Source organism: Sebastes umbrosus, chromosome 6 (genome assembly GCF_015220745.1).
Source record: "Sebastes umbrosus isolate fSebUmb1 chromosome 6, fSebUmb1.pri, whole genome shotgun sequence".
NCBI lineage: Eukaryota > Metazoa > Chordata > Actinopteri > Perciformes > Sebastidae > Sebastes > Sebastes umbrosus.
This window is the reverse complement of record NC_051274.1, coordinates 14,612,569-14,635,125: the sequence shown is the minus strand read 5'-3', so window position 1 is coordinate 14,635,125 and position 22,557 is coordinate 14,612,569. Positions and strand designations below refer to the sequence as shown.

The following is a 22,557-nucleotide window of genomic DNA, read 5'->3' as shown; positions in this document are numbered from 1 at the left end:
CATATATATATATGTATATATATATGTATATATACACATACATACATACATACATTAATATATTTTGCATACATATATACATACATACATTAATATATATGCATACATATATTGTTTATATACATGTATACACATATACATCTATACGTATGTATACACACATACATATATACAGTATATACATATATATGTATACAAATACATATATATATATACACACACTGTACATATATACATACATACTGTATATATACATATACATACATACATATATGCATACATATATACATACACACATATACTGTATATATACATACATATACATACAAATATATACACATAAATATATATACAGTATATATATATACATATACAGTAGATCATATATCATACATATATTGTATATACATACATACATCAGTTTTCCGGTTTCTGTGTCTTTATAACAAACATTTTCACACACATTATGTCTATCTCTACATCCTGTACCCACCTAGCCAGTAGCCTATAGAAAACAGGACCTATTGTTGCCTCGGAAACAGCCTGATACAGATTCAACAAGGTGCTGGATATGTTCCTCAGGGATCTTGGTCAGTGCTGACTCCAGCAGATTGCTCAGCAGCAAATTCACACACATCCTGTTACACCTTATCGTAACAGTGCTGTGCTGAACTCTGAACACCACTGTAATACAATAAAATCTGACCTCATGCCTAAAGATTCATTTCAGGGGAAAATGTATATTAATGGTGGTTTCCAGAAATTACTCGGAGAGCATAAAAAGCTTCTCATCATGACGAACATGGTGGCTTCCTGAGGGTTTTTGGGGGTGGCTGAGTCAGCCATGATGATAGGCAGCAGCACCTGCTAGCCTAGCGGTAACCGAGCAACTCGTCTCCCTGAAGAGAAATTAACATGTTGAGCACAAAATAGACGGGCAGTTCTGATATACTGGATAAACTGTGCTACAGATTGAGTGAGGAGCATTAGCTCATAGTTTATTTTATTGCTCTGTACTTCATAAGCTAGTTAACACTAAGTAGTGAGTGAACACTAACAATGTCCACGGTTGGGGCTCATTATCTCTGAATAATTAAATTCTCTGTGGGTTTCTCTCACTATTTACTCATTCTCAGTCTGCCTACACCTGTGTCTGACATTTACTCTGACAGCGAGAGGAGGCTGCATTAAAACGGACTGAATGTGGGCAGAATGCACATTATTCTGCTAGAGGTATCCCTTTTAAAAGCTTGGACTGTGGCCATGGAAAAGTGGCTGATGGTATGCCATTCTTGTTTTAGTGGCGCATGTCGATTTTGAGTGATATGTCACTGTTCTACTGGCCTATGGCCTTTATAGAGTGTATGCCACTGTATGTTCCACTGTCACAAAGCACTTTCCACCCAGTGGGCAACCTCCGGATCTGAAAAGTGAAGCCAATGCGGAAGTACCTTTAACTTGCATTCTTTCTAATAGCCAGCAGGGGGCGACTCCTCTGGTTACAAAAAGAAGTCTGATTGTATAGAAGTCTATGAGAAAATGAGCCTACTTCTCACTTGATTTATTACCTCAGTAAACATAGTAAACATGAGTTTATGGTCTCAATCGCTATTTTCAAGTCTTTTTCAATACAGCATGATGTTAATTTAGTAAATTATGGTCCCATTTAATGTCAACTAGACCACAAAGCAGGGTATGGTTTAGGGCGTGGCTACCTTGTGATTGACAGATTGCTACCACGATGTTGTCCGGTCTGGGAGTTGTCCGTGTTTTTGTCTTACAACTTTAACCCTTTGTGTGTTTTCAGTTCATGAAAGTTAGTCGTAACATTTTGGTCACCTAAAAATGTCTTATTCAGCCTTATGTTGTACTTAGCTCCACCCTCTCGGGTCACTTCTGGTTGCAAAAAACAAAGATGGCGTTGGCCAAAATGCTGAACTCGAGGCTTCATAACGGCAGTCCACAAACCAATGGGTGACATCACAGTGACTACGTCCACTTATATACTTATATACAGTTTATGTTCCCACCGGCATACAATATTCTTATTGATATGAGCTGAATATAACAGGCCAGTGACATGCCACATGAGTGGCATACCATTTATTAGTGCTATAAGCTAGTGCCATACAACTCAGAATCGACTCATGTCATTAAAACAATAATGGCATACCATTAAGCACTTTTTGATCTTTTTGATTGGTGGGCTATCTACTACAAGATCTGATGAGTTGTGGATTCTAAAATTGCGAAAAGAACAGACCCAGTGTTTGGACTTAAATTGCCTTTCTGTGCACTTACTGTATATTGGACTGAGATCTTACAGTACTGGAATAGCCAATGGCCTTCCTGATAGCAAAGGTCTTGCCTCTCCCCTGACCTCTCCAGATAATGAGGCATCCACTGGACGGCCGATAACTGGATGTATTTTACTTTTCTTACTATTAAAAACTCTTAACATGAAGACCAAACTCCAAAATATACAACTTAAACAAACTCCCTAGAGGGTGTTTGTTTCTGAGATCCTGAATAAACACTTAAACCTCTTATTTAAAAGGGATCTTGGCCATTGTTAACGTTCAGACAAATGTCTCCTGACCCTGTTTACTTCATACTTAATATTCATGAGAACTGGTTGTGTACACAGGGAACTCTGCCCAATAAATAGGAGAGTATCCAGAGGGAGAGGGGTGAGAGCCTGAGAGAGAATCACATACTGTAGAAATCTTTGCTGCAGTGGATACTATTGTATGTTGTGTGTATCATTTTTCTATATCCGCAGTACTTACAACAGGATCTGTCACTCTGATAGTCGCACAGATGACATATGAAAAGGAAATGAATGCATGCACTTCATTTTGTCTGCCCCAGGGATATTCATATCTACAAATTAGCTGTAAGGGACTTTATGATACACAGTATGATGAAAAAATGCTGAAAAAAAATGTGAAGATACATTTTGAGTCACAGTCACAGGGGTATTACCAAAGTTCAGATAACGGCGACTACTCATCCAATTTTTTGACTCAGCATGCTGCTGTTGCTGGAATTTAAATCTCTGGCGGAGGAGCAGGGACCCAAACCTTTCAGACGGCGGTGCAGAGGCCCTGCTACTCCCATCATTTAGAGGTTTTCAAACTCACATGATTCTGTCTGGGAAGTCCCATTAGCTCGGTTATGCTGGGGATATGTGGCTGAGGGGACGGATGTCCTGGAGCCCAGTTTGACACAGTGATGCTTTGATCTAACAGCCAGTCTCTCTAGCCCTGGGTGCTGCTGTGTGTATCAGACCCACATATAGAGAAACTGTAAGGACCTGGCTGCAGGAATGTCTCTCTCTCTCTCTCTCTCGCTCTCTCTCTGTTCCCTGTGGCTCAATACTGCTCCATGCAAAGGCAGGCAATCTTTAAAGGACATCCAGGATCACCCTGCAGTACAACAAACCAATCCTTCCCCTGACTTCATTACAGCAATGTGTCTAACGTAGCACACACATAGTGAGGTGTGAGTTTCAGTGTCCATCATATTTAAACACATTGCACAACTCTTGAATTAAACAAACGTTTTGGGCTACATCTTGCCATTATTCAGGAGGCTCATTTACAGTTAATTAGAAAGCCATCTCCATCAGCTTCTGTAACATTTTTTTCATTGGTCTTCCTGAAAAAATTAAATATGTTCCTGAGGTCTACTTTCCATATTCTGAGACAAATCCGCATCCACCGCAGCACTTAAAGTACTATTAGGACCTTTGTAAACAAAGATAATCAATGATTACTTTGTGAGCATGCAAAAATCTTTACTTAAAGGTACAGTGTGTAGGATTTGGCGACATCTAGTGGTGTGGTTGCAGATTGAACCATCTGTATATCCCTCAGCTCACTTTCCACGACTTTAGTAACGTGAGCATCCGAGTGCAAAACCGTGGTAACGTCATTCGCCTTGCTCTGAGGCCATCCTTACTATAATAACACTACTTTGGGAGCAATGGAAGTCAGACAGCAACTGCTGGTACCACGTTTTTGTACTCTGCGGCTCACGGGAAACTACGGTGTCCTTCAGGTAACATAAATACGCCAAAGGCTCTCTCTAGAGCCAGTGTTTGGTTTGTCCTTTCTAGGCTACTGTAGAAACATGGCGGAGCAACATGGCGCAATCCGTGAAGAGCACCCGCTCCTCATTCTAAGCTAATGAAAGCACAACCATTCTTAGTTTCAGGTGATTATACACTAATGAAAACATAGTTATAAATACTGTATTCCATTTCTGCTAATTGAACATTTTCCCATTTAACTTACTTAACTTCCATGAAAATGACTTATGTCATTATAACTTGGTTTTGTCCACATCCATAAAATGGATATATTCTCTTTTGAAGTCATTTTGTTCATTTTTGTAGCTGTAATTTCTGCTTCTACACCAGACCATCCTCTCTGTCCTGCTGGTATTACAGGCATGTCTAGCTGTGGCTACTCCACTCGCACATGGACTCGCCTCTTTTGTCAAACGATGACGTCTAACCCACAATGGTCTGGGGCTTACAGGAAATGGCGTTCGTTAAGGAAAACTTTAAAAAAGAAAAACAACTATATCAGATCACTTTAAAAAAACAAAACTCACCGTCCTTATCTAGACATATGGAGATAATCCCACGACATACTGTTGAGTAAGGCTCTGTTCCAAAGATGGATTTTTAGTTATTAGTGTTGTTGCAAATTTCAATGAAGTATACTTATGTCTGTAACAGAATGGAGATGTTCCAGTTTCACTTCGGCTTTCTTTAGTCCCCAATTTAGTGAGTTGTGAAATCACCATAAACAAAACACAACACACTTCTCAAAATCGATTTTACAGAACACAATATTTACTCTTAATATTTAACAATAAGTTTATGTGAATCTCTATATATTTCAACACAAAAAAAGCTAATTTCTCTCTTTTCGACCTTATTTTCACAACACATCATTCTCTTATATACGTTGTATAACAATGACTAATCTATAAGTCAAGCTACAGTCATCTAGAAATCCAATGATTCTACAGCCAGTCTCTATAGCCTGGAGTCAATGTGGAGCAACTGTAATGCCTGTCTCTCTCTCTGTGTCACTAGTCCATACAAAGCAAGCAATATTTTGAGGACATACCCCATAGTACTTCCCTTGATTTCACTGAAACACTAGTCAACATTCTCACATCTAAATCCTCAAATATTAACATCAAATTAAAATTCTCTCTTTCCATGTCCTTAATGAAACTCAGACTCACTCACATGTCTCTCTCTCTCCTTATGTTGTTCACGCCAACAGTTTGCTCATTGAATACGTAACCACATATCAAATTGGAATCTTGTGTATTGTAATTAGAGCTTGTGTCACTCTGGTTTGTCCTTTTAAATTGAATGTATGAGGGACTGCGACTTGAGAGTGATGAGAACATTGCTAGAGACGCACGGAGAAAGAGACGACATGATGCTGGGAAGTGCGCACCACTTTTGTTTAAATGTTAGCTCCACTTTTTCTCCTCCTCCACTAATGGCTCCCAAACAACCAGTGGAAAGTGCTGTAGTTAAATACGCTGAGCCAGAGAGGCCCTGCTTAATCATTTAGGAACAAAGAAGAGTACTTTCTAGTTGGTAAGGATGATAATGATTTTTTTTTTCTGGGAGTGTCTAATGAGAAGAGGTGCCCTACTTTAACAAAGAGTCTATCTTCTGCAGCGCACACAAAAATCCAGACAAGACAAATATAGATAACATAATTAAATCAAACAATGTGGAAAGAACATAGGAGCGTGGTTAGATGAGGAGCTCAAAATGGTGAACTGGATACTGAACAGCAAAGCCCCGGAGACCTTCGAGACATACAGTTAGGATGGTTTCTGGGTGATGGTAGATAGTTATTTTTGGGATGCTCCGAGGGATTCAAATGTGGGTTTGACATACAGAGTTTTTAATTAACGCTCACTCAATAAGGAAGAAAAGAATGCACGCTTCCCTCTTTTAATTAGATGAGTTCAAATAGAGTCAAATATTTTCCTATATGTGAATCCCTAGTCAGGTGATTTAAAAGATTTAAGTGTGGAAGATACTGGCAGTATTCAGCACACACTATTTGTAAAGCAGGTTCTGAAAAACAGAGAAGGACAGAAAAGCTAATCAATCATCAAAAAATCTGTCTGCCCTATGTCAGGGATTTTTTAAATTTCAGATAATATGTGTAGCTGGATAGTTAGGACTCCTTTTAAATGTTGCTAAAGTGACACTTTGTTAACTCCCATATTTAGCATTTGTAGTATATAAACTAGGGCTGTCAATCATTTTAAATATTTAATTGCAATTAATCGCATGATTGTCCATAGTTAATTGCGATTCATCTGAATCTGTTCGAAATGTACCTTAAAGGGAGATTTGTCAAGTATTTAATTCTTTTATCAACATGGGAGTGGGAAAATATGATTTCTTTATGAAAATGTATGTATATATTTATTATTGGAAATTAATTAACAACAAAAAACAATGACAAATTGTCTAGAAACCCTCACAGGTACTGCATTTAGCATAAAAAAATATGATCAAATCATAACATGGCAAACTGCAGCCCAACAGGCAACAACAGCTGCCAGTGTGTCAGTGTGCTGACTTGACTATGACTTGCCCCAAAACTGCATGGTATCATCATAAAGTGGGCATGTCTGGAAAGGGGAGACTCGTGGGTACCCATAGAACCCATTTTCAGGTTAAGTGACCCTTTTGAAAACGGCCATGGTGGTTTTTCCTCCACAAAATTTAGCGTAAGTTTGGAGCGTTATTTAGCCTCCTTTGCGACCAGCTAGAATGACATGGTTGGTACCAATGGATTTCTTAGGTTTTTTAGTTTCATATGAGGATCTTCACATAGCTTAGCTTTAAAACTGAGCCTGCTATAGTCTAAAAATTGAAAGTTGCATTAATGCGTTAAAGAAATTAGTGGCGTTAAAACAAATTTGCGTTAAACGTGTTATCATAAAGTTATTATCGCGTTAACTTTGACAGCCCTAATATTTACACTAAGAATTCTTCTTTTGAAAATATTGTTTTAAGAAATTGGAAACTTCAAGTCCATGTGGAAATTTTTTGGAGTTCTGTCACTTTTCCAATGATGAAATCAGAAATGATATGTAGCATAACACTGAGACAGACTTAATAACAGATCACAATGAACACCTGTAAGCTCCATGACCTTGATCGTTGTCTCAGTGTGGCAGGTGCCATCATAGATGTTATTAATAGAATCGCTGCTGACTGCACTCCGGCAGGTCGTCTATGTCGGAGGTATTCAAATCGCTGCAAACTAATGGCTTTCATTTGGATCTGACAGCTTGGTATTTGCAGGTCCCTCTTGAATTGATAGATTGCGTAATTTGGAGTCATTTGTTTACCCAGCCTGTCTTGTGAGAGCTATTTCGCCTCTGTAGAACTGCAAAATAACAGAACAGGAATTGGATATGATTAATAGGACGAGTTATAATGTTAAAGCCGATTCTTGTGGGCTTGGGTTTTCTCCCTGAACTCGCACAGGTTTTCCTCTAATAAATGTCAGTGTTATTTCTGTATCAAGCCAGGTTAATTAAAAAGTCTTGACATGAATGTGAAGATCACATGGAAACGTAATATTGCAGCATGTGAGCTGCATCTGATTACTCCTCATTGATATCAGGTGATGCTGACGTCTAGACTCACCCGGGGCTGTTGCTGTGATGTGGCATAATCACACCAACTTGCATGGCAGTCTCCACACAGATGATAAGCTAATCAAATCCCCTGCCCAAGTAGTCCAGGGGGAGTTTGTATATGATGACAATCTGTGAGCATCTCTAGCAGAGAGCCAAGGAGCCTCAGCTGAGACATGATCAAAGAGATCCAAACTGTGCTGCTGTAGGGAGGCAGAGGAGCTGCACTAAACACTACAAGAAACTCACCAGTCAACACTGGTGAGAGGATGAGTCCATGAGAGATAACCTTCAGCATTCATACTGTATATATGGTATATATCAGAGAAATGTAAAATTGAAAAAAAAGTTCCAAATTTAATCTTTGCCCTTGTTTTGAACCCAAGTCGGATATGTCACTCTTTTACTGATACCAGTACTGTTTACTCCTTTTTACTGACTCCTTTTCATCCATGTGAAGACAATCTCTGGAGTCTAAATGTCAAAATGACTTCCACACTACCTGCAATGGCACACACAGAACAGAAAACGATAACCAAGACTAATGTGTTTTTATGTACGTCCTTCATGTCAAGGTAACCAACAGCATCTGGCTTTATCGGTGGAGAGAGACGCATCAGTCCAGGAAGAACAAAGTCGAGTAAGGGCTGGCAACATGACTGAGAGCACATGCCAGTCCACAGATACAAGCCCAACATGAGCCTCTCCCTTGAGAGATGTTTCTTTCATACCTCTCTTTTGATTTAAGGTGGTCATGTAGACTTCATAACGTCCGTTGGTCATATGCACAAACAAAACATGTTCAGAAAACCATACAGCATATGTTGCAGCACACACACAGATGCTGTGAGTCAAATTAAATGAGTGACAACGTCAAAGGAAACATTTGTTTAAAGATTTTCCTTAGAGAGTTAATCTTTTCTTCCCATGTTTAGTTAGTGACAGTGGGCAATGAAAAGTGAAGCCAATGAGGAAGTGCCTTAAACTTGCATTATTTCTAATAGCCAGCAGGGGGCGACTCCTCTGGTTGCAATAAGAAGTCTGATTGTATTGAAGTCTATGAGAAAAATACTACTACTACTTCTCACTTGATTTATTACCTCTGTAAACATTGTAAACATGAGTTTATGGTGTCACTCGCTAGTTTCAAGTCTTCTTCAATACAGTGTGATGTTCATTTAGTAAATTATGGTCCCATTTAGAGTCAAATAGACCATAAAGCAGGGTATGCTTTAGGACGTGGCTACCTTGTGATTGACAGGTCGCTACCATGGCGTTGTTCAATCTGGGAGTTGTGTTTTTTGGTCTTACAACTTTAACCCTTTCACAGTGAGTTTTCTGTTCATTTAAGTTAACTTTAACATTTTCGTCACCTAAAAATGTCTTATTCAGCGTTCTGTTGTACTTAGCTCCTCCCTCTCGTGTCACTTCTGGTTGCAAAAAAACAAGATTGCAACGGCCAGAAACCAAGTTGGCGACGGCTAAAATGCTGAACTCAAGGTTTCCAAAACGGTAGTCCACAAACCAATGGGTGACTATGTCTACATATATACAGCTCATATACACTTATATACGGACAAAATGCCGAACTCGAGGCAAAAAGCGACTACCGGACGCCAGTAAATCATCCACCTAAAAAGTGCCGTACAAAAGTAAAAAAAAAAAATTCTATTCCATTGTCATATTCTACCAAAATGGCCTATGTTGAACAAAAAAAAATTATAAATATAATAAGCTTTTTCAGTCCAAAATGGCGGCAGCGGCTGTTTTAAAAAAAAAACACTGGAATTTCATCTCTTTGCTTCTATACTCTTTGCTCGAGGCTTCAACACGGCAATCCACAAACCAATGGGTGACTCTATGGTGATTTCGCCCACTTGTTGTATACAGTCAATGGTTAGTAGCCTATTAGGTCTCAAAAGAATTAAGTGATAGTCACCATTAAAGTGGATTTGATTAAAAAAAAATTTCTTTAAGAGTAAATAACTTTACAGATTGCTACCAACATATACAGTACAGCATGGTAGCATAACAATGATGCACATATGAGAGAATAAATTATACCTACACATATATAATCAATGAAATGACCATTGTGTAATAGTGGAGCAACACTATAATAAATCCTCTTGTGCGGTGAGGGGAAACATGTTGCCAAAGTGAGATAGAGCCAAAAATGAAACAGTGCTGATTTCTGTACAAACCAGGTACATGAGTGTACTTATGGGTACTTGTGGGAGTAAACATCAGACATGTACACAGTTTAACTCAATGATGAAACACAATGAGATTTAAACTGAAGAATCAATGAACACGTTTAAACAGGTTATATTATATGACAAAAAGGCGATGAGTTTTTCATACAAGTATACAATCTGCAGCCATGAGATAAGAGACAGACGGATGTCTACAATAAGGTTGACAGATTGAGAGCACATACATGCTGCCTGATGCAATCAAAGGCAATATACTTTTGTCTTTGCTTTGCACCCTTCCCTTCACAGTTCAAAAGGCAAAAGTAAAAGTACAAATAAAGCAAAAAAAATGAACACAGCATGCACTAAAAGATCTGATTTTCCTTCCCTCATTATTTGCGTTGGCAGTTTCTATCTCATTTTAATGACAGATAACAGCGAGTGAGTGGCGTGTGGTATTTCTTGCCATTTGTTGGGAGTAGGCTGCCACATTCAAGCTGTGACACATTGCTGCTGCACAGTGAGGACTGTAATGTATTACCGCAACACAGCAGCATGCATTTCTGCTGAGCTGTAAGTGCGTACAGCCTCTCGTTACGGCTGGAATTTATGTTGCTATGTAAATAATTAAAGAGCTGTTTGTTCTGCAGCGCTCAAGAACACGTGGAGAGTCTGTAACGCTGCACGAGCGAGGAATGTGATCATTATTATGTCTTGGTGGCTTTCTTTGGTCACATCGGTGCAATGAGAGAAGGTATAAGGCAGAGAGTGCCTGATGGGATCTGTAAAATTGGCAAAGTGGTAAACTGTATAGGACCTTGATGGATGGTTTGGAAGAGGGATGCAGAGTAATATTTTGGGAGGGGAAAATCTAATTTTCTCCAAGCTACCTTAAGGGAGCACTGAACTCAATCAAACATAAACGTAATCAAACATGTCATCGCTCTTTGTAGCCGTAGAGGGATCTCTCTGACCACAGACTTACAGTTCTCTCTCTCTAGTCCTCGCTCTCCCCTCATCACTCCATTAAACAAAGGCACAACAGTCAGAGTGGTTAAGGCCACTGTGAGTGTATATTGAGAAAGTGCACATGGGAGCCACTTTATTGCTTCTGTTTGATAAAATAATCCTGTTTTTATCTTACTGGCTCACATTAAATAAAAGGTCATGCAGATGTCACACAAAATAAGAACACTAATCCTTTAAGGCTGAACTGATACGGTACATCAAATGTTGTAATGTGTCTGTTCTTACCATGTTTAATGTTACAGAGCATGCACAGAACATATGGTTTTCCAGTGGCTGATAACAACACGGCTGAGGGCGGCATTAGTTGCTGGATGACAAGACCCAGACAGGCTGCTGCTGTCGATATCTTCTATATGTGCAGCGCTTTGCTTTGAGCACCTCAGCACCAAGCATACATTACATCTCTTGGGAAAACCGAAGCATGGCAGCGTATTGATTAACGGGCCCTCCATTTGTAAGACACTACTAGCGCTGAAGCTGTTTTCAACGCTCTCTGTAGGCGTGTTTGGAATACGCTGACAACTAGGCGGTGCGTGGGGATTGCTATCTCAGAACAATGGTGTTGTTTTGGAGTCCACATGGTCGGCTTTGACTGTGCACGTCTGAAAGCATGTGTGAAAATATGTCCTAGAATGGAGGGAGATGTATAATGAAAGCCCATTGGCTGGACAATGGGTCTCAAACCATCAGAAAGTGTCATGTAGGACGTCGTGTCAACTAGTCTGAAGGAGAAAAGTTTCTTCAGCCCCACTACAAAAACAACTCTTCATGAAATAGTGTTTTCTCTTGACATGTACTTTTTTTTTTTTAACCATGTGTTAGAAGTAGGGCTGCTGTGATAATAACACATTATCATTATTAACCTAGTTTTTAGGTTGTAGCAGGCTCAGTTTTAAAGCTAGAGTGGTGATACTTGTATCATATGAAACTAGAAAACCTAAGGAATCCACTGGTACCATGACATACTAGCTTGGCGAGAAACCTAAACTTAGGCTAAACTTTGGCGAGGAAAAACTAGCATGGCCATTTTCAAAGGGGTCCCTTTACCTCTGACCTCAAGATATGTGAATGAAAATGGGTTCTATAGATACCCATGAGTCTCCCCTTTACAGACTTGACCACCATGCAGTTTGGGGGTAAGTCATAGTCAAGTCAGCACACTGACACACTGACAGCTGTTGTTGCCTGTTGGGCTTGAATTTGCCATGTTATGATTTGGGCATATTTTTTATGCTAAATGCAGTACCTGTGAGGGTTTCTGGACAATATTTGTCATTGCTTTGTGTTGTTAATTGATTTCCAAAAATAAATATATACATACATTTGCATAAAGCAGCATATTTGCCCACTCCCATGTTGATAAGAGTATTAAATACTTGACAAATCTTCCTTTAAGGTACATTTTGAACAGATACATTTGCAATTAATCGCGATTAACTATGGATAGTCATGTGGTTAATCGCAATTAAATATTTTAATCGATTTCCAGCCCTAGTTAGAAGATAGCAAGGGCAAATATGGAAAATCTAAATATTTTCGAGGATAATCAAGGAAGAATGGGGTGAAATGTTTCTTTTTTCTGTGTTAAAGTTTTAAATAGATTCGACAGAGCTAAAGCGCCAGAGATTACACACCAGGTGAAGACATCTGCCGCTATGCTGAAAATAGAAGTGATGTGTTCCATCACACAAATGTTATATAGACGATGATGTCCAGTGTAGATACCCTGTTAGTTTGTGAAATGCACCATAAAAAGGTAATGATTTAGGCATGTACAGGTACAGAGCATAAAGGGACTTAATGCAAAATACTTTTTTGCACATCGGGGGCGTTTTTATTTTGTGTGATTAATTTGCAAGTTAACATATTTTTTTTAACCGTTGTTTTTGACATGAGTACTTTCACACAGAGAGCGAATAAGTGGTGAAAAAGCAATATTTTTTTCGGAGCTAGGTCAATTTTTCTGAGCTTTCGCGCTGCTCATAAAGGCATTAAGTAATCACATTGTGGGGAGCGAATATATTCAAACGTACAATACAGTGCACAACAACCGTGGATGTACATGGACGCTCTGTAGTCTGAACCAAGATGGGAAACTTTATAACTCCTTGCAACCTTGACAAAGGCAGCGCAGACCAGATCCACTCCTTCAGTTCTTACCTTTCACAATAAAAGCTCTTGACATAAACCCAGAGCATTTAGCTAAAAGGAAAATAAAATAGCTTACAGTAGTTTTGGCTATACAACAATTTACCTCAGATAGACTGCCGTAACTACTGGTTTTGGCCTCTGCCTGCGTGAATCTATTCAAATCTTTTATTAAAAAAGCGTTGCAACTGTCGAAAATTCACATCGCTGCCGGTATGAATAGTTTTGATGCAAAATTCACAGCTGAGTATTTCACATTTTCGTGTTGTTCATTCGTCACGCCCCCGGTGTGAAAAATGCCTTTACTTACATAACTAGTTTTGGGGAATATTGCTTTGCTAAAGAAAAACACTTCATTTCAGTACATTGGCTGCTTGGTGAATTTAATCAGTGACCAGTCACTTCCATCAAAGTCCAACTACTGGGCCAGCAATCAACAAGCATGAATCAGACATTAGGCTGCAGCACAGTGGCTTGAATACTAGTTGTATAATCATAAAGCCAGACTTCTGAAAAGACAAAATACAGTTTCCTTTCAATTCAATTTTGTAGAGACATACTATCAAGTTGTAACAGAACATATATTTTCCATATGAAACTTCCTAAATTCTGCTAGGTTTCATTTCCTTGCACTCTTGATTTTATTCTATTTAACAAAATCCATCTATGATTATGTGAGTGCTTTCAGCATTCCTATAATGTGTCTATTTATTCTTACTCAGCCTTGTGAAATAAGAATCCTCATATTCTTATGCAGCTGCCAGAAAAGCCTGTTTACCAGTTATGTGGCTCAAGATTTCTTTCCCACCAGGGACAGAAAGCGATTGCAGCCTAGACAGACAGACACACAGACAGACAAACACACAGACAGACACACAGACAGAGACAGACAGAGACAGACAGAAAGAGACAGACAAACATTCTATGAAAGGGGGAATTGGGCTTAAAAAGGTTGTTATTTCCAACAGCGGGAGGGAAATAAAGACAGAAATGAGTCCTCATTGTCCTCAGTCCTTTTCGATGCAGTGGGCCCTTTAACTGTGGTTTGAGCTCAGTGGTCGTGTTTCTCCCCCAACAAAGCCGCACAATGAAAACAGATTTTTAAGAGAAGGATTTGCTCAAATTGCAATTTCCCCAAATGCAGCTGCATTATAAATAATGTTTACTGATGGCCAATTACCATATCAAGGGATATGACTCGCTGAAGTGTAGTTGTGTGGAATGAATAGGAGAGGGAAATGTTCAGAGGTTCACACAAAGGTCTCTTCCATTAAGGATCAACGCGTTATAAAAGACTGGCAGGATTATAGCTTCTGATTTCTCTTGCAGTTTTTCTGTTTGCTGATGGCAACGTGTCAAAAGCAAAAGTAATCCGAATACAGTGATTGCCTTGGCTTTCACTGACAGCATTCACAGTTAATAACCCTGCTTTTGAAATTACAGATGACAGACTCAGTCTACCTCCTCATATTTCATGGGAGTGATTATCAAGTGTGGGTCCCAGACCATGTATTCATCTGTATCTTTAACCAAAATCATTAAAGTAAACAACGCGCTGCAGCTTTGTGGGTTTTGTCTTGTGTGTGTGTGCGCTCTGTCTTAGACTGCCCACATATGCCTTTGAAAATGCTTTGAATTACAGATTGTCATTGATAGAGATCCCAGCACCATGGGAGAACTATCTGTGCATCATTTCCTTTACTCTCACTGTGGATCTTTAACTTATCGTTTGTATAACATCCATCAACTGCAGCAGAACAATGAACGGCATTACGTAAATGACTCTTTGGTAAAGAGCTGGGCTCCTTAGCATACTGTAAAGGCTCTTATTGGATGACACATTGCATTTGCTTTAAGTATTGATAAGGCAAGGCTGTGACTTTGAGGAGATTGATTTTGGTTTGAAGTAAAGGTCACGTTTAATGACTTGCAAGTGCTTCATGCCAGCTTTGATCCATTCCAATATTAGGAAAGTAAATATCAGACAGAACGCAGTGGATTTAATTATAGTTTTTCCCCCCTGCTTCAGATTTTACTGTACACTACACCGTCCTCACAAAGTAAAGGATTTGTGAGCCTTAGATCGATTTGCAAGAAACTTTGTACAAATCTCTTTGGTTGTATTTCGACGATACTGATACCGTCAACCCCACTTGTGCTACAGAAGGTGAAAGTATGCAGGGTAACAAGCTCCACCAACTGCTGACAAAGCCTGTTACAAGCTCCAGACTAGAGCTCCCTGGTCCCTGGCTTGTTTCTGCAGGAAGGACTCAGAAAGTAATTCTTGCCAAGACTTGCTTGTTACGCTACTAAAAATAGTCATTGAATAATAAAGACGATATACCTGAAAGACAATCCCATTTCGCTATCTGACACCCGTATATGAAATATACGACACCTATTTCATATCAATCCCAGACTCTTGCTCTAACTTGACTCTAATTTCCATGTGCCATTCTAGTTCAAATAACAGGCAACTCTCAAGAACAAAAGAAAGAAAGTTTCCTTTTCTACCAATCTAAATTGTAATCTTAATACATTTACATTATCATGAGTGTATTTAATTGAATAATACTGCAATCAGACGGTAGACGGCAGACGGATAACACCTTCTGAACAGCACAGGAAAAACAAACATACAGTACAACGGAATGGCAGGACGGCAAAACGAAACCGCATGACGATATGTTCCTATGGTGATGTCCTATATCGTATGTCTATTATTCTAATATTTTTTCTAGTAATGCATGTAGTTATAAAATGCAGCTTTCTCTTAATATTCTATTGCAAACTTTAAAAACTCTACTTGTGTAAGGGAGCTAGGTAACATCTGGTTGTAAATGTTGTCGTGGTTAGCACTGTCGCTTCACAGCAAGAGGGTTGCCTGTTCAAACCCGGCTTAGGGCCCATCTTTGTGGAGTTTACATGTTCTCCCCGTTTTAGCGTGGGTTTTCTCCGGGTTCTCTGGCTTCCTCCCACAGTCCAAAGACATGCAGGTTTTGTTAATTGTTGACTCTAAATTGCCCGTAGGTATGAATGTGAGCGTGAATGGTTGTCTGTCTCTCTGTGTTTAGCAGTGCACTGTGATAGTCTGGCGACCTGTCCAGGGTGTACCCCGCCTTCGCCCAATGTCAGCTGGGATTGGCTCCAGCTCCCCCCCCCCCCGCGACCCTGTTTAGCATAAGCGGTTACAGATAACAAACAGCAATGCCGTCTACCATTATTATTGATGGGATTCTCTGCCCGTCTCACCTAATTTTACCGTCCTGCTCTCGTCCACTAAATGATATCTGGTTGACCGTCGACCGTCTGCCTGATTCAATTTTAATGCAGCATAAGCCTCGTGATTTTGTTTTGTTTTTAGTCACACCGAAATTAATATTAGTAAAACAAATTGCTATGCAAATGCAATGACCCAAGAGGTAAGAAGTATTTACTTTTATGAAACACAAAAACAAAGCCTACACTCAGTGTGTTTGTTCCTATCTAATGAATGCAGAACCATATACACATGTTAATGAGGACTGGAGGATATCAGTAAAAGCTCTTGAGCTGTTACCCACTGAAGAAGGCACAGAAAAGATGATAACCTTTCTTCAGGGACCACTTTAGTCCTGTTGTGCACACAGGGTTACCGAGGTACTTAAGGAGACTCTCATTTCACTTTCCTATTAACTGCCAGTCCCCTTGTCTCCGTCCTCCACCCTCAAGTATATTGATTCGTCACAAGAGTAGAGCCTCAGATTGAATTGGCTAAGATCGCCGGGGTTTGGATTCTTTTAGACTTTTTAAAATGGAGCGGGGAGTGTTCCTGCTTGTAATGTGAGACATGTCGACAAAATATGCTTGAAGTACTACCACACAGATGAATTGGCAATCCCACACCATGTTGTACTGTTGTGTAAGCCTACACAGTGTCAGACACGGTTTCCACTGACAACAGATCAGATAGAAATGAAACCATCCATGAATCCTAAAGGCCTGGTCACACCAGAGAGTGGTACAGACAAATTCATCCGCAAGTCTTCACAATATATATGGGTCTAGAAGTTTAATGACGACCCACAGGGCTAGATGGTGAAAACTAATGTAGCTGGTCAGCTAACGCGCTAGCCAGTTGAGACATACTAGCGCTTGTCAGTAACAATAGCTCCCAGAGTTTCTTTCTATTTTCTCTGTACTGTGCCATTTACTCTGGTTTAGCTCTAGTATTTTGTGTTCAGGATTGTACATCATTTAGTTCAATAAAGACTTTTATTAAACAGGGAAAAAAACCTCTCTGAGCGGGTCGTCCTTTAACCGCAAGGTTGGCGGTTCGATCCCCGGCTCCTACAGACTGCATGTCGAAGTGTCCTTGAGCACGACACTAAAAACCCCAAGTTGCTCCCCGGGCTCTTACAGCAGCCCACTGCTCCTAAAATACTTAGGATGGGTTAAATGCAGAGGTCAAATTTCATGTATGTACCTGTATGTATATGACATATAAAGGTTTCTTCTTCTTGCCATCAGTTTGCAGGCCCGCTAGCTTGGTTGCCAACGGGGCAATAAGTTCATTTAGGTTAAATTCAAAAGATGTATATTTGGAAAACCATTCATCTTTTGTGGATCTATGTATACTCTGCAGAGGAGGTTACATATAATTGACGGTACTACACAATAAGCTACGATAGTTTCCTCCATTTTTGACTCTGGCCAGTCAAAGTTCACCAAAATTGAACTTGTTTTTCGAACCAAAACCCGTGCTTGGTGCAAAACGACTTTTATTTTACTAAACAATGTTGTGATCATCAGGCCTTGATGCTTAGTTATTCTGTTGGTTCAGTAAATGTGTTTCCTCTATCCACCATCCTGAGATTAACAGGAATTTTATGGTTCTTGAGCTATGACTAACTCGAAAAAACGATACAGTATATAGCGTACCTGCTTCTGCCCAAAAGGAGTTTTTCTCCAGTCTCACTTAGTGGGTCGTCTACAATCAGTGGGAGTCACACACAGATCTCACAGACTTTCCATCATACCATTGCTCTATTTATAAGCCTCCCCATACACCAGCCCTATTCTCCAGGGAGGTCATTAATTTGCCTCTCTGTCAGTGGTATGCCCCACAAAAAGTCCATCAAAACTTGCAGGCTGCTTATCTATACTGCTACATTTGCTACACTAGAAATTATAGCCGAGTGAATTCTCATTAGAAAGAAGTCATTTAATTACCGTGTCATGACAAATGCCGCGAGAAGCCCATAAGACAGATGACCCTCTTTATTTTTGTTTCTTGTGTGTGAAGTTCAGACAAAATGAAATTATCCCATAACAGTGTTTCCAGTGATATAACATTTTATATCTGGCTGCTCTGGAAAATAGGACAAAGCCCACTTGTCTTATATGTTGATTTTTTTTTATTATTATTTTAATTTTCATTACTTCCCTTCAGTTCAAGTGTAGAGTGATAAGATATGAGGGACAGACAAAGGTGGAGGGCCAGATGTTTTTCAGTGGAGATAAAGTGGTCCCTAGATAAATGTACTGCAGCCTGTGACTCTGATAACCTCGGGTTGCTTCTTGTGTGGCTCCTCACTCCCTGCTCCTGTCTCAGCGTTTATCAGCGGACTCCTATAGTAGGTTGACCCCTTGACCTGCACAAGCTTATATCGTGCTTTTCATTCCAGGCATTGTGCCACGGTGGCTGTGAAAGGTGTTTAATGAACTGTCTTGTAAGGAGAAGCTTGTGCTTGCCCATCAGCACTCATCCCTCCTCCCTGTTTCTGCATTACTTTTTTATTTACAGCCATATCTCGGCTGCTTTTTGCTGAGCTAGGGAGTTTTCCCCGAATTGGAAAGCCCTGGAGGGGTGAATAGTCCATCTGTAGAAAGATGCATCATTTGTTGGGATTTGCATGTCACAGAGGACAGTGTGACAATCACAAAACATATGATACCTGCATTTAATCCACCTGATTTTAGACACCGTATTCGTCTACGCACAGAATGAATCACAGCCAAGAAAAAGGAAATGTTTTGTTGACGTTGAAAGCTAAATTGGATGGATGTAACAAAATATACTTAAAATATTTTGGCTGAACAACATAATTGCATCTATTGGTCTGTGACACCGGCTACTAGTCAATGGTTCTTTTGTGGAAGCTGCTGTGAGTGTGTTTGATACATTCATTGTTGGTTTATTCAATATTGATCATTCTGCACATGAATAGGAGGCTTAAAATAGAGAACAGAATTTCCATATGTACATTGTTGAATGATTGTATACTGCTAATATTCTTTTTCACAATTAATGATTTTTTTTAGTTCCCCTTAGAGACAGATTCTTTGCAGTCAGCTGTCTTGATTTTACAATTATCAGATTGTTTAATGGCTACAGAAGAACAAATGCACCTGATTATTTTTAGTGCAGGCAAAAGCACATAGGGTTTGGCTTACTTGGTTTTTGTCTTGAAATTTTTAGCAAGTATACAAGTAACTGTAATTAACATGCACTATTATGTATACTTGAGTTCATTGTAAGTCAAGAGAACACTCTGAACGTATGAATAGCAGCAAGTTGACGAGATTTTTAACGCTTTTTATGTGCTTTTTAATTTAAAATAGCCTTGATCCTGTTCTCAGATTCTGAATGGCTGTGTCTCTTTTGCTATAAGAAATTGCTTTTGATCAAACAGTTGTCTGTTAATTGCAGCAAAATCTTACCTGAATTTGGAATAAACTTAACACCTAATTGCTTGGGGACATTCTAGGAAAGGCTCGTCACCCACTGTGTTCTGTAATTAATAATATAATTTTAAAAAATGGTTCAATAGTGCTGAAAGAGATATCATGATATCCTTGTCCCAAAATTGTTTTATTATATATAACAATATATATAACAGATATACATACAGTATATATATATATAAATACACAGATATATACATTTATATACATACATACATATATAGTATAGTACCTGTGAGAGTTTCTGAACAATTAGTCATTGTTTTGTGTTGTTAATTAATTCCTAAAAATAAATATATACATACATTTGCATAAAGTAAGCCCACTCCCATGTTGAAATCTCCCTTTACGGTACATTTTGAACAGATAAAAAATGTGCGATTAATTGTGATTAATTATGGACAATCATGTGAAATATAAATATTATAAATATTTGAATCGATCAACAGCCCTAATCTTTACATATCAAATAATCAGTTGAGAATAAAGCACGTCTAGCCCCGACATGGAGCCCAGACAACCGATTGCTGACATGCATCTAAACATTTTTTTCTAAATCCTCAGCACAAATCTGCACAAAGACACATTATTGAAGACGTTAACGTTTCATCTACATTTTCAAAGGATGAAGAGCTTCCCTTTAATTTAATGTATGTATGAGGACTGCTCAGTGATGACTAATAACATATGTGTCTAAAGGTTAAAATAATTAAATATCAGATTATGAGATTGGTTAGTGTAATGACTAGAATACCAGTAAACAGCAGAGCTAGACAATAGAACGTCACCAAAGGCAACCCTCAGTCCTGACGCTGTCTTTTCTATGATTTTTACTTCTCATTTCTTATCTGAATTGAGGATCTAAAAGTTGAATGACGTTCAGTACTGACTGGAGCAACTACTAATTGAAATGTTGCAACCACTATCCAGCCATAGCATGCTGATTTACAGACAGAAATGTTCCGGTCAATGTCAGAGATGATGGTTTGGGATGTTCTCTGCATCACAGGGGAGAATTGATTATGTTTCTTTTTATGTTTTCAAAAGGGTTTCTATGAGACCAGTGATGTTGGCTATAACTACACTGTAACAGTAGATACTAGTTCTGTTCAGGAGCAACCGCAAAGAGCCATCAAACATCCAATCATCATATTTCCAGATTCATCTAAAGAGAAACAACATGATAAACACAGGTCTCCGTGTAAAAGGTATTGAGTGATCTTATGAACACAAGGTTAGTGCTTTGTTCTCCAATGGAGCTGTAGAGGGTAATAAAACATGTCTCAATAGTGCTAAAAGAGATATATAATCAGCTAATGAGTCCTTGTCAGAGACACTTCAGGGCTCCCACTCCATACAGTAATGTGTTCCTCTCTGTAGAGGTCTGATTTAAAAGATGTGCAGTCTATGACATTGCGTTTGAAGAGACAACGCTAGCAAAAAAAAAATACCATTAGCCAGTATTTAGCCGGTGTTTTGGGGTCCCATTCATTGTTTTGACCCCGGCTTCTCATTCATTATTAACCAACTCTGTCAACAATTCCCAAAACACATTTGAAACCTCTGCTCCTAGCCGGAGTTGAATCACAACAACAAGCAAGCAAACACATCAACTTGAGCAACTAAACCAAACATGTTAACCAATTTAACATTATTTAACCATTAAAAACAAGGTGAGAAGAAAGTAACGTTATGTAATGTCATCCAATCTGCATACTACCATGTGACGTGACTTGGGGGTGTATGCACAGCGTTTCCACAACATAACAGAGAGCAGCGTTGAACATTAAAGGGGAAATCAAGAATTCCAATATGTTATTTCCATGGTCATTTTTTTATTCTATTGTAGTGTTATATATACTCAGAACATTCCCCTGGGTGCTCTCAGTGTCACCTACTGTATAACATCTCTCCCAATTCATTGTCTATGGAGCAGTTCCATGCATTACACCCCATGACATCACAAATTTGAGTTTTAGCATTCTTTTTGGATTTGGGAGCAAGTTGTTCATGTTTACTAATATTTTTTGGTCCATCTCAGACCATAGGAATAACATGTATTCATTTTGAAAATGGACGCAGTTGTCCTTTAATATGATCCTAAACATAACTTTTAAACATTTGTTTTGGGGAGCTCTGATAGGAAGCCTAAAGTTGTCAGCTAAAAGAAAATAGGAGAAGGATGAAAAAGATTTTCCGGAACATTTTTCTTTTTCTCTCATTTTCCATGTGTTTCCAATGACTGGAAAACTGGTCAACTGTTTTTCAGGACGCGTGGGATCCCTGCACTTGCGTCAAGTAATTGACTATTTATAGCTAATTGTTGGATAGCTAGGTGTGTGTTCTTTGTGTGATTCAAAGAGTCTGAGTAGCACCTGTCAGTATAATATAATATAATACAATTCAACATCATCACCTTCATGATGGCATGATTCATTACAGGACTGTTGTATTAGACTGCAACAGTTTCAGCTAGGTGTACCTAATAAACTGGCACTGACTGCATTTCAAAGTGAAATGGAAAATGTGGGCTAGGTTTAGTTACAAAAGGGATTTAAATCCGATCCTTCGGTTTTGATTTAGTATCTTTCATCAGTGGGCATCCATTAACAGAGAATAACGAAACAAGTGATATGACTACACTGGTGAAGCCATATCCTCAAAAGAGTGTTTTTGTTCTTACTGTAGTCATCTGTCTGGCATCTCTGAAGGAACTCTAATTTATACCTCACATGGGAGCTGTTTTATATGT

The 22,557-nt window shown here is 39.0% G+C and overlaps 1 protein-coding gene and 1 long non-coding RNA gene across 3 annotated transcripts in view; one reads left to right on the top strand and one right to left on the bottom strand.

The window, feature by feature from the left end:
• Positions 1-22,557, top strand: part of LOC119489993 (metabotropic glutamate receptor 4-like) — a 219,913-nt gene that overhangs the window by 98,841 nt on the left and 98,515 nt on the right. The window lies entirely within an intron of this gene.
• The window catches only part of LOC119489996, a 196,135-nt gene that overhangs the window by 108,601 nt on the left and 64,977 nt on the right, over positions 1-22,557 (bottom strand). The window lies entirely within an intron of this gene.